Here is a 12001-nt window from a genome sequence, read left to right as displayed (position 1 = left end):
ACGTTATGATGCAAAACTTACTTCTCCTTACTTTATGTTCATTAATGTCAAAGCAAGTCACTTCAATAGTAATTAGATTGAGTAACATACTTAAAGCTCTTTGTGGGAAAGTTTTAAATGTGGAAGAGCGTGACAAACTTGAAGATCAAGTTGCACTTACTTTATGCCGTTTAGAGAAGATTTTTCCTCTAAACTTCTTCACTATTATAATGCATTTGGTTATCCAACTTTCATATGAAGCAAAAGTTAGTGGATTAGTTTATTATCGATAGATGTATCCTATCGAAAGGTATTATTTATCAATAACTTAATTAGGTTATTAATGTTGATCATATTACTCTAGTTAAAAAGGTATATAACAAATGTTTTATACCTTAGGGTTTTAGGGAGGTTAAAGTTATCCGAAAGATTCAATTACTGAAGAATATTTAGCAGAAGAGTGTATGACATTTTGTTCTCGTTATTTGAAAGATGATGAAACAAGATTTAATAGTCCATCAAGAAATGTTGGTATTTAGCATACTAACTTTGCCTACAATTTTCTTTTTAAAAGTTTTGGACAACCAATAGGCAAAGTTGAAATGGTGGAATTAGATGATAAATCTTAGGGACAAGCATATTGATATGTTCTTTTTCCATCATGACTCAATTGAATCATTTCGCACGTAAGTTTTCTTGCAAGGAAATAATTCATTCCATTAATCATAATTTATTATATTTTGTTTATTGTTAATACTTTATCATGATGTTTTTTAGTGGTATAGAAATAATTTGAGAGGTCATGCACATTATCGATGATCAAAACCTCGAGAGCTTGATAAGTTGTTCATCGAAAACTTTCATGAATGGTTAGGAGCAATTATAAGTAATGCCATACTTCCCATTATGAGAAATCTACATAAAATGCTTAGGGTATAAATAAAATTAATAACATATATATTTATTCTACCTTTATAGGTTTGGAGTGGAAGGCTTGTTAGTAAAGAGGTAAAGTCTCTTTCACAAAATCTGAACAAGATTGTGAAATGATACAAAGTTTCATCATCAATGGATTTAGATTCACATTAAATCTCGTGAAAGATTTTAAAGTACACAAAATTTAAAAGAGTTATTGTTACTTCATCAACTACTAGCTATTTAGTGCTAGGGACACAAACCCTTTAGAGGGAAATGTTGACTATTATGGCATGATTAATGACATCATTGAGTTGGATTATTATGACAAGTGAAAAGTTATCTTATTTTGGTGTGATTAGGCTGAAATGAATAGTACGAGAGGTATTAAGAAAGATTAGTTTAGATTTACAATTATAAATTTTTCTCGATTAATTCACACCAGACAATAACTCATCGATGAACCTTATGTTTTTTTCTCTTAAGTCAAATAAGTTTTTATTCTAAAGACCCCAAAGAATTGGGTTGGTTTGTTATTCTTTGAAATACACCTAGAGATTTATTTGATATAAGGTTAGATACTAAGATGATGTTGAACGTAGAACTGAATGTTGTTTTTTTGCTAAACAAAACTTAAATGAAAATATCTCCAACACCTCTACTCAATGGGTCCGTGAAGATGTTAATGAAGACATTTATAAACCATGATGGATCATCTATATTTTGTAATTTGAGTGTTTAAAACATAATGTAATAAATATTTTTATGCAATTTATGTCACATTCGCTTTTCTATATTTATTATATTGTAAATCATACATTATCTTTTAATTTAATTAAATCGATATATTCTTTATATATCGTTGGTTATGATTTCTTAACTTCTCAATATCTTTATATATGTTCTTTACATATGTTTTTTTATATATTCGCTTTTATGACGCAATTAAGCCACAATGTGGAAGAATAGATTGAAAAGAATATATATCAGAGATATTAGTTCAAAACTGTTTGCAACATTTGCTGATCTTGTCTATGGACTAAATCCTTTCGAGAGGAATGTACGTACTGTTGATTCTAACTCAGTCATTTCTAACCTTTCAACTAATATTGGATTTGGCAATACGGGAGGTCTAGGTTTAGATAGTATCTCGTCAATTGATTTTACTTTTAATTTAAATGCAGGTATCATAAACACCATATTTAGATTTCGATTATAATGATTAAAGTAATGGTAATTTACAAATTGATTTTTTATTTTTTGCAATTGATAACAATGGTCAATGGAGGACTAGAGGCTGGACAACTTTGAAGGAATTGTTTGCACTACATCCAAACGAGCATATTATAATATATGTAAATTTTGATAGGCAACCAATTGATGAAAAGTCTTAACTGTTGGTTGAATTTCTATGCATGATTGCCGGTAATGGAATGAAATTGCCTATTCATTATAAAACATGGCATAAAGTTTCAGCAGAAGTTAAGGTCAATACTTTAAACTTTATTGAGGTATTAGAATAATTTAATTATATATAAAAAAATTAATTATTTAAAATTTGGTTTATTGTTAAAACTTTTCTTTTTGTATTATTACAATCAAGATTTGTACTTGAAATACCAACTTCATTTGCGCTTAAGTCGTTGGGAAAGAAATGGAAAGACTATATGCTTAATTTGAAGAAAATGTATTTCAATCGAAATACTACTATAGAGGCCACAATGGAAAATGTACCTCATAATGTGATTAGGTGGCAATATGAACAATTAATTAGATTTTGATTATCAAGAAAAGGAGATGTATTAATTTATAATTTTTAATATTAGTTTTAATAATAAAGTTATTTTATGATTTAAGTTAGTAATATTTGTATTTCTACCATATATGCAATTATTTTTTATGACAAAAAAGCGAATAGATTGGGATTGGTAGTACAAAGCAATAGAAATATAGCCACATAAGTGGATCAAAAAGTTTTGCAAGAAAGCAAAAAGAAATAGTAAGTTTATGATATTAAACTTATCCAAATGAATGAACTTGGTTTTCATTGTTGAGATATATATCGTAATTTGCAATTTATATTTCTTTACAACTTTTTTGTGCCATTAAAAGGTAAAAATACAAATTTACAATTATTGTTTGATTTTAATAGTTTTGATGGTTTCAATACATTATATTAAACTTATCAAAATTATTGAACTTAGTTTCCATAGTTGATATGTATAAAAAAGTTATTGTTTACATCTAGTTAGGATTTTTTGTGCCATTAATAGGTAAAAATATAAATTTGCTATTATTGTTTTATTTTAACAGTTTGGATAGCTCCAATACATGATATTAAACTTGTTTGAATGATTGAACTTAGTTTTCACAATTGATATGTATCAAAAAGCTATCATTTACATCTATTTAAGACTTTTTGTGCTGTTACGAAGCAAAAATGCAAATTTGTTGTTAATGTTCTATTTTAATAGTTTGCATAGCTTCAATACATGATATTAAACTTGTTGGAATAATTGAACTTGGTTTTCATAGTTGATATGTGTGAAATAGTTAACGTTTACATCTGTTTAGGACTTTTTATGCCATTAAAAGGCAAAATGCAAAATTGATATTGTTGTTCTGTTTTAACTATTTGGATAGCTTCAATACATTATATTAAACTTTTTCGAATGATTGAAATTGATTTTCACAGTTGATATATGTGAAGAAGTTATTGTTTACCTTTGTTTAGGATTTTTTTTACCGTTAAAAGGCAAAAATACAAAGTTGATGTTATTGTTCTGTTTTAATAGTTTAGATAGCTTTAATACATGATATTAAACTTGTCCAAATGATTGAATTTAGTTTCCATAATTGATATGTATGAAAGGCCAAAATACTTTTATTGTTTACGTTTGTTTAAGACCTTTTATTGTTTACGTTTGTTTAAGACTTTTGTGCTATTAAAGGGTAAAAATATAATTTTATAATTATATTTCTATTTTAACAATTTAGATAGATTAAATACATGATATTAAACTTATTCGAATTTTTTAACTTGATCGACAGGCTTTATATGCATGAATAAGTTGTGGTTGATATATATTTAACAACAACATATATTTTTTATAGAAAATTGAGATGAGTGAAAAAATTGGATGTGTGAAACTTTTTCAATTAACCCACACAAAAAAAGACAAATCTTACCTAATGTCAAAACACAAGATAATGTGGTAATTTTGTTGCATTTGTTTTATACATAAAGTAAATATTTACTATTTTAAATATACTATATATCAATCATTAAACTTGATAGTTTTATTTAATTAATTTACAAAAAAAAGTGAAAGAGAAAATGGTTGATGAGATTGAAATAGCATATAATGGTTATGTCAACATATAAGAATTGAAAAATCTAATTTTCACAGAAATTGCTCAAAAAGAAAGACATGGACGGGTTCGAGGCCTCAGATTAGGTCCAATACCATCTAGCTACTATGGATGTAGCTCTCAGCAATTTATATTCTCAATAAATCAGTTTCGTGAGATATTTTCATATTGAAAGAGGAGTTGCAAACTATGCAACAACGTTTCTAGCAAATGAAAGCAAAAGAGAACATGAACATGCTAGAATTGAAGAAAAATGTTCTAGAATGGACCAAGAGCATGCAAAATTTCAATAGTTGCATGATCGATTCAATACTCTTATGAATTTTATGCAACAACAATTTTCAGAAACTAATATATGTGGTCCACCAACTCAAGTATTATATTTAGTAACTATTTATATTTTTTAATATAAAAATTAGCTTATTATTAAGTGTTAAAAGTTGTATGATATTTAATAGGTTCGTGCACACGTTAGTGACCAAGGTAGAAACAATCATTCATCAAATGGTAGTATTTCAAATCTATGCAGTTATCAATTTCATACATTTAAAATTTTTTGGTTAATGTACTAAAATAATTTGAATGTTATTGCATGTATTATTTAACTTTGTGTTCATGCATATTTGAACAAATTATGCATTTATAATATTTAGTTTATGAATTTAAGTTTTTTTTTTTACATTTTTATTTAATGATAATAATAAATATTAAAAGAAATTTAAAAAAAAAAGTAAATTTTTTAATTTCTTGACGTTTGTGTTAAAAAAATGTCACTAAATTCAAATTTAGTGGCATTTGTACCATAAACGCCAATAAATTTAGATGCATTTTTGTATACAAATGCTATTAAATTAATGATAATTTTTTAAACAAACATCGCTAATTTAGTGATGTTTTTCTAATGCAGACATTGCTAATTTAGAAGCAATTGTCTTTACAAACTCTCCTAAATTAGCAGCATTTGTTACAAAATGCCATTAAATTATGGGGGTTTTTTTTTTATAAAATACCATTATATTTTCTGATGCAAATATAACCAACGCTCTTAATGATGTTTTTGGCAAACGTCGTAAATTTTTTAGTGACATTTTATAAACATCGTAAAATATTAAAAAAACGTCACTAGAGATCTAAACCCCTATAGTAAGAATAATAAAAGGTTTTAGACATGTAGTGGATCTTGAAGTACTATTTCTACATTCCCTGATCAAATCCATCCACATTAGGGTTACTTGCATTTAACAACATATATAAATGTCTAAATGATAAAAAAGCCTTAAAAGCCTAATTTCTTGTAGTGACTACTTAATTAATTTCAATTACTATTATGTATGATTAATTAACATTAAAAAACAAACCAACTTTCAACAACAAAAAACTATCAATGAAAATTTTTTGTTGTTCAAAATTATTTTTACAATGGGATTTTCATCTACATAGACTAAGTTTGTGATAGAATCACATATGTGAAGACAACAAATTAGCGTCGAAAGGAATTTTAACGCTAATTTCATCAATAATTATTCACACAAAAATCTTACAATGAAGGTGACAAATTCTCAACATTATTTTGTCAATTGTGATAGAATTGACGATGAAAAATTTTCATCTCTAATTCAAACTTTTTTCTTTAAAAAAATTATTTTTTCAAAAAAGTTAGCCATTAGTGATGGACGTTTAGTGAAAGAACTTTCGTCGCTAATGCCAAAAAAAAAATACTAGCGACGAAATTCCGTTGCTAATCACTCAAAACTCTTTCCCCTCCTTCCCTCACTTGCCCTTATTTCTTCTTTCTTCTCTCTCTGAAACCCTTTCGCCAGCTGACCGCAACCTTGTAGCTGCAGCCTCGTCTCCACCCACCAAAACCCATTGTCGCCTAATGTCCGGCCACCAGATCCGGCCCCAATAGAACCATCGCGACCAACCCACTCGACCCTTCCTCTCCCAGATCCTATTCTACCCTTGTGCGACCCTCCTCTCGCTGCGCAACCTCTGCCCCTCCTTGACACCCACGGCCTCCTTCGCTTCCCCTTGGGCTCGTCTTCCTTCTCGTCCCTCTCAGCACATTGTCACACTCATCTGCATCTCTCATCAAGTAGTGCAGTGTCAAGGACTCTCGTCATCACTAAGTTCTTGCGCTGAAATATAAATGTAATTACTTGTACTTTCCTACAATTACTTGTGTTGAACTGCTGATGGTGTTGCGTTGAGGCTGAATTTCAGTTTGATTCAAGCTGACTTGATGTTGATCAGAAATTAGGGATTTATGGATTTAGTCTGACATGAGGCTGAATTAGGGATGCTTTTAGTTTAAGATGTAATAAGGAAATTTAATTATGCTGAAAGGGCTATGCTTGGTTTGGTTGAAATTGGTTTTGACCATAACAGCATGGATTTGCTTGGTTTGTTCGAGTGTGGGTTGTTTAGGGGGGATGCGAAAATGAAATGGGCTTTGCTGTTTGGAAGAAGGTAGTGATTGGTCATTGATTTGGAATAAGCTTTGATCTAGACATTAAATATCTTATTTCAGGACATTGGTAGAGTTTTTTTGTTTCGTGGAAAATTTTGGACCATTTGGTTTCTGTATCAAGCCTAACAGTAGTGGAACAGATATGTGCCAATGGAAAATAGATGTGTGGGCTTTGCTGTTGCTCTTTGCCGTTTGTTTCTGTATGGAACTCTAAAGCTTACTCTTTTTGCTTGATTTTTATGCTCATATAGCACACATTGAAGGATTGTAGGTGATTCTTATTGAAAATCCTGTGAGCTCAAAAGCTGTGACATATCATAAGTATCATCCCCTTCAAAAATTTGGCCTTTTGATAAATATTCATTATTTTGTTGAGGTTTAATGGTGGATGGTTACATTTTCTTAATATCCATTTGCTAATTTGTGACTATTAGAATGACCAATGAATTTCTTTTATTAATCTGTTATTGGAGATGCAAAGGTTCAAGTATTTGTTGTTTAGTAATGTTGAAGTACTTGGTCAATTGCGATTTTATAGGGAAAAGTTGCACCTTTCAAAGTAATGGGCTTTTTTAGTTTGATGCACATGGCAACTTGGTAGGAATGGTAAAAAAAATAGCGTTCAACTTCTCTGTAGATTTTATTTTGTTGAAAATTTTGCTTTAGTTATGTAGGAAGTATGGAACTGTTGGCATTGAGTAAACGTGCAATGCGAAGATTGGTATAGTTTTATTTCATGCAGGATTGTTGATTGAAGGAGCTGAGATTGAATGCAAGCTAAAGTGTACAGCTCATTAGTATTGAATCTGACTCAACTGGAAATTAAAGGCCACTGCCCAATTCCCCTGCATCAATAATTTTGTTTCGTAAACATGCATGACAGAGTAAACATTCCAAGTCCTCTTTTGATGCTATTAATTTTACTTTTAGAATCACATTGTAGGATTTTTGTGAAAAATAACCTGATCCATGCTACTAATTAGCATATCTCCTGAAGCACACCTTGGGGATGCTTTTTTCCTATTGGATCACTCTCATCAAACGAAAAACTAGTCTCTTGCCTTTTCTTTATCGAGTTCAATCTTTTCTTTTGCCTATGAAAATGATGATATGTGGAAATTCTTCTTTCTGATTAATGTTTATTTTTTAGCCTTGTTTGGTTAGCCATGGGCTAAAAATCAAAGTTAGAGACTTTAGACTAATCTTTATAGTGTTAGTCTGCTTTAAAACAGACTTTCAAGAAAATAGACTCTCTAAAACATTTAGGTTGTTTGGAATTAGATGCTTGTGTGATTACCTATATCCATATATGAGACTCTAGTGGCTTAAGGAAACTTATTTAATAGTCAATAATACCATCAAAGGTTAGAATGCAACGTGTTCCCATATGTTTGAACAATCATGTACATTTACGATGTAGGTAAAAGAAAAAAGTGGGTGGTATTTTTGTTGTTTTTGACTTTGGACTTTAATTTTTGGAAAAAGGGGATTATGTGATATTTGAAAGTCATTACTAAAGAAGTTAAGATGTAGCTTAAGCAACATCTTAGAAAACAAGGTTGGGAAGTTGAAAAAGATGTTATTATTCTCAAAAAGTTATATCCTTAGGAAGCAAAAAACTGTAGTACTATTATAAAGATACAACTTAGCACTGCACCGACAAATTATAATGTTTGCTCAATTTTCTTTCAATCCTGAAATTAGTTTGTATGATTTATGAATTACTATTCTATTCATGTGGCTTTTTATGATTGTTTAATTTAGTTGAAACAATTGATTCCTCTAGCTTATCATTTTGGAAAAGGAAGGTCTTCTTTTTCTTACAAAACTTTGGATGTAATGGCTTCTATGGTTATATGTTATGTCTGTAGTGATTAAAATAGTATGAAATATATGCTTACTTGAACTGCTGCATGTAATTGTTCTTTGTGATGATTTTGAATGTATATTCATGAAAGGATAATTCTTTAGGTTAATAATAAAATATTGACATTATTCTATAAGAGGGAAGATTCATTAAAAATTTATGTCTTTAATAATTTGTTGTACGATGATACTTATGGTATACGTTATGTGCAATATTTTATAGAGATTTTTGCACAACAATTTGTGTAAACTTTGTCTCTCATTCTTGTTTGCATCTCCAAAATCAGTGGATTTTTGTAGATAAGCAGGTTAATAGCTTTTGTTCATTATTTCAGGTAAGAAAGCTTACCAAGTAATAATAGCAAACATACTGTCTCAAAGTTGATTTTGTTTCCATCCTCACATGCTCTTTTCTTCTGCCTTAATTGGGTTTGAATTTCAGTTCTACAATGGTTGGCGAAGTCAGTTTGGTATGCATGCATTTTCTCCCTTTTGAAGAGTATTTCGACTGCAACGCATTTATATATATGTGGTTTCTTTATTAGAAATGCAGTTTACAAAAGACTACCATGACTTTGTTGGCACGTTTGACTTATTTATTTTTTGATAAATGAAATGAACATTTTTTCATTTGTATCTGGCTGTTTTAATATAATTTGGAAGAGAATATTGTCACATACAATGTCTTTTTTCTAAAAAAACATTGTGTGAAAAGGATCGATTGTTTCTTCAATGAATCAATCCCCCTTCACATAGAATGCTTTTGAGCCCGAAAATTTTTTCATTTTGAAAAAAAAAACAATTTCCAACGATTATTAGCAATGGAGTTTTCACTGCTTAAACCTTTTAACAATGAAAAATTTGTCACTAGTAACCTTAACCAATGGAATGTTTTCAAATTAATCCAATTAAGTAAGTACAAAATACTTTTAGTGACAGAATTATATAAATTATTGATGGAATTATATATTTTATTTTTTTAAAATATTTCAAAACTGCCCTTTAATGACGGACTTTTTGTCGCTAATTGTTTTTAGCAAGGCAATTTTATTTTTATTTTTGAAATTTAGTTAAAATGATAATTACTTTTAGTGATGAAATTTTTCGGTGCCAGTAGTCTACTCATTGTTGATAGAAAATTTATTAAATCATCAGTATGTCAATTTTATCCAAACTCAATGAGGAATTTAACTTTTTACTTGATTAGAGGTGATGAAAGGTATTATATTATGAGTAAAAAGATGAGAATGTGTATGATTTTAAATTTTTATTGGATAAGAGGATGAGGACAGGTAATATAATACATGTCTTGTACCTATACTACTTGTCTCCATCCCCAACATATATATTTTTATATATTTAGTATAAAAATTTATATTAAATAATATAAATTATTATTTTAGATTAATTAAAATTAATATATATTTATTGAAAAAATATATATTAATATATATTTGTAAAAAATTTACTTAAATATACAAGAAAAGATTAAAAAGTTTAAAAATATATATATTAATAAAAAAATTATGATATGAAAATTATCCATATCTATTAAATACTCATGGGAATGGGGATGTGGGTAAATTTGAAATACTAATTAGGTTTGAGAACGGAGATATATATATTTTAAAAATGTGAAGATGAAGAATATTTTATCTTCCCCGTACATTACCTATTAACATTCTTATTATCGAAGAATATTATCAGCTTCACACTTTTTGATAATGTTTAATGATAATTTTTTATTGTTAAAATAATTTTTTATGGATAAAAAGTATGTTAACGATGAAAAATTCCATTAATAAGAGTTTGTTTTTTAGTCTAATTTCAATAATAAAATATATTGCAAATAGATATATATATATATATATATGTGTGTGTGTGTATGTGTATTTGATTCAATTTCAAAATGTTAAGTTTAATGAAAAAGAAAAAATTGTTTGTATACTATTATAATAGTAGTCAATTTTTAATGTAGTATTTGTATATATTGATCTTATTAATGATTTTATTCAAGTAGTATTCATTTTTTATTTCATTCCTTTTGTCCCGACCCCTTATAAGCGCGTTATTTTTTCAACTTGTAACATTAAGACAAAATAAGTCACCATTATTTATTTTTCTCATGAAAAGTAAAATCTCATTTAATAAATAAATTTTATATCTAATTAATGTTGACAAAGAAACACAAGCGAAAGTCTACGCAAAGAATTTAATATAATGGATGGGAGATGGTCCAAAATTTTGACCAACTCCTAAAGAATATTCAAGGAAAAAATGAGGTAAAAGTCAGCCCAAGTTCCTTCTAATTTCGTTTCTATTTTAAAAGGAATTTTTTTTCCTAAACAGGATCAGCTGAGCAATTACATGATGAAATAATTAATTAAATCAAATTAAATTAAATGAGGCACATATTAATTAAAAGTGATTTGTTAATTTCCCATTCCCATTGGATTTGGACCCACCAAAATATTGTCACCTCATAAATCATAAAATCACCCTCAACTCATTTTCTTGGATATGTAGGGTCACCGACTTCATGCATAAGTGATTACGTTTTTTTTTTTTTTTTTAAAGGTAAATATTTTTTTCCTTAATATCTATTTAAATATGAATATATATATTTCATGTGTGAATTCAACCGAACATTGAGAATAACACCCTACATGATAATCCTTAATACTATTCTCTTCCCATTAATGATTTAAAATTTGAAAAAATAGGTGGTGAAAATAACTCCAACCAACAAAAAAAAAAAAAAAAAAGCATAAAAGAGAGAAAAGAGAAAAGATGTAATATGTGAGGAAAATTATTTGGCTAGAGACGGTAGAAAGGTTGTCAACTTGTTGAAGAGAGCAAAGGTTGTCGTATATTAATCTTATTTGCTTGCCTTGCCACTGAAATAATTGTGATTTGTGTAGAATCTCGCTGTTTTCTCCCTTTCATCATTTTCAGTGACCCTTTGATGTGATACTTGCAATACAAATTTCAAGGCCAGGGTTTGCATCTTTATTGGTTTCCATTTTTTAAATTTTGTTTTCTTTTTTTCTTCTCCTCTTTCACTGATCAGATCTATCTTGTCCCAGTTTGGACACTCTGATTGAGGGTGAAAACCCCACCATTTTGATTTTTGAGCACGTATTGTACTATGTGGTACAAATTTTGAGTTAAACGACTTCGGCATGAATGATCTGTGGCTTAGGGTATAAATTTTGATTTTTACTGCAGTTTTTTTTTTTTTTTTTTGGTGATGTGGTCAAACAAGAGTTAATATATTACGGTTTCTAGATTTAGCTGGCTGTTGACTTCAAAAAACATTCCAAGAATGATCAACATCGTATATGAGAAAACCAGTAGAACAAGTTGGTAATAACTAAATAGTACGTGCAATAAATATTT

At 28.7% G+C, this 12001-nt stretch overlaps 1 long non-coding RNA gene across 1 annotated transcript; it reads left to right on the top strand.

Annotated features, from left to right (window-relative positions):
* Nucleotides 1-5818: 5818 nt before the first annotated feature.
* Nucleotides 5819-9236, top strand: LOC149520337 (uncharacterized). The gene is made up of 3 exons (XR_016343029.1): nt 5819-6417; nt 8890-8937; nt 9045-9236. It is a non-coding gene; the product is annotated as an uncharacterized LOC149520337 (long non-coding RNA).
* Nucleotides 9237-12001: the final 2765 nt, after the last annotated feature.

Source organism: Durio zibethinus, chromosome 1 (genome assembly GCF_047325235.1).
Source record: "Durio zibethinus cultivar Kanyao isolate XHJ-2024 chromosome 1, ASM4732523v1, whole genome shotgun sequence".
NCBI classification, from domain to species: domain Eukaryota; kingdom Viridiplantae; phylum Streptophyta; class Magnoliopsida; order Malvales; family Malvaceae; genus Durio; species Durio zibethinus.
This window is presented reverse-complemented; position numbering and strand designations above follow the sequence as displayed.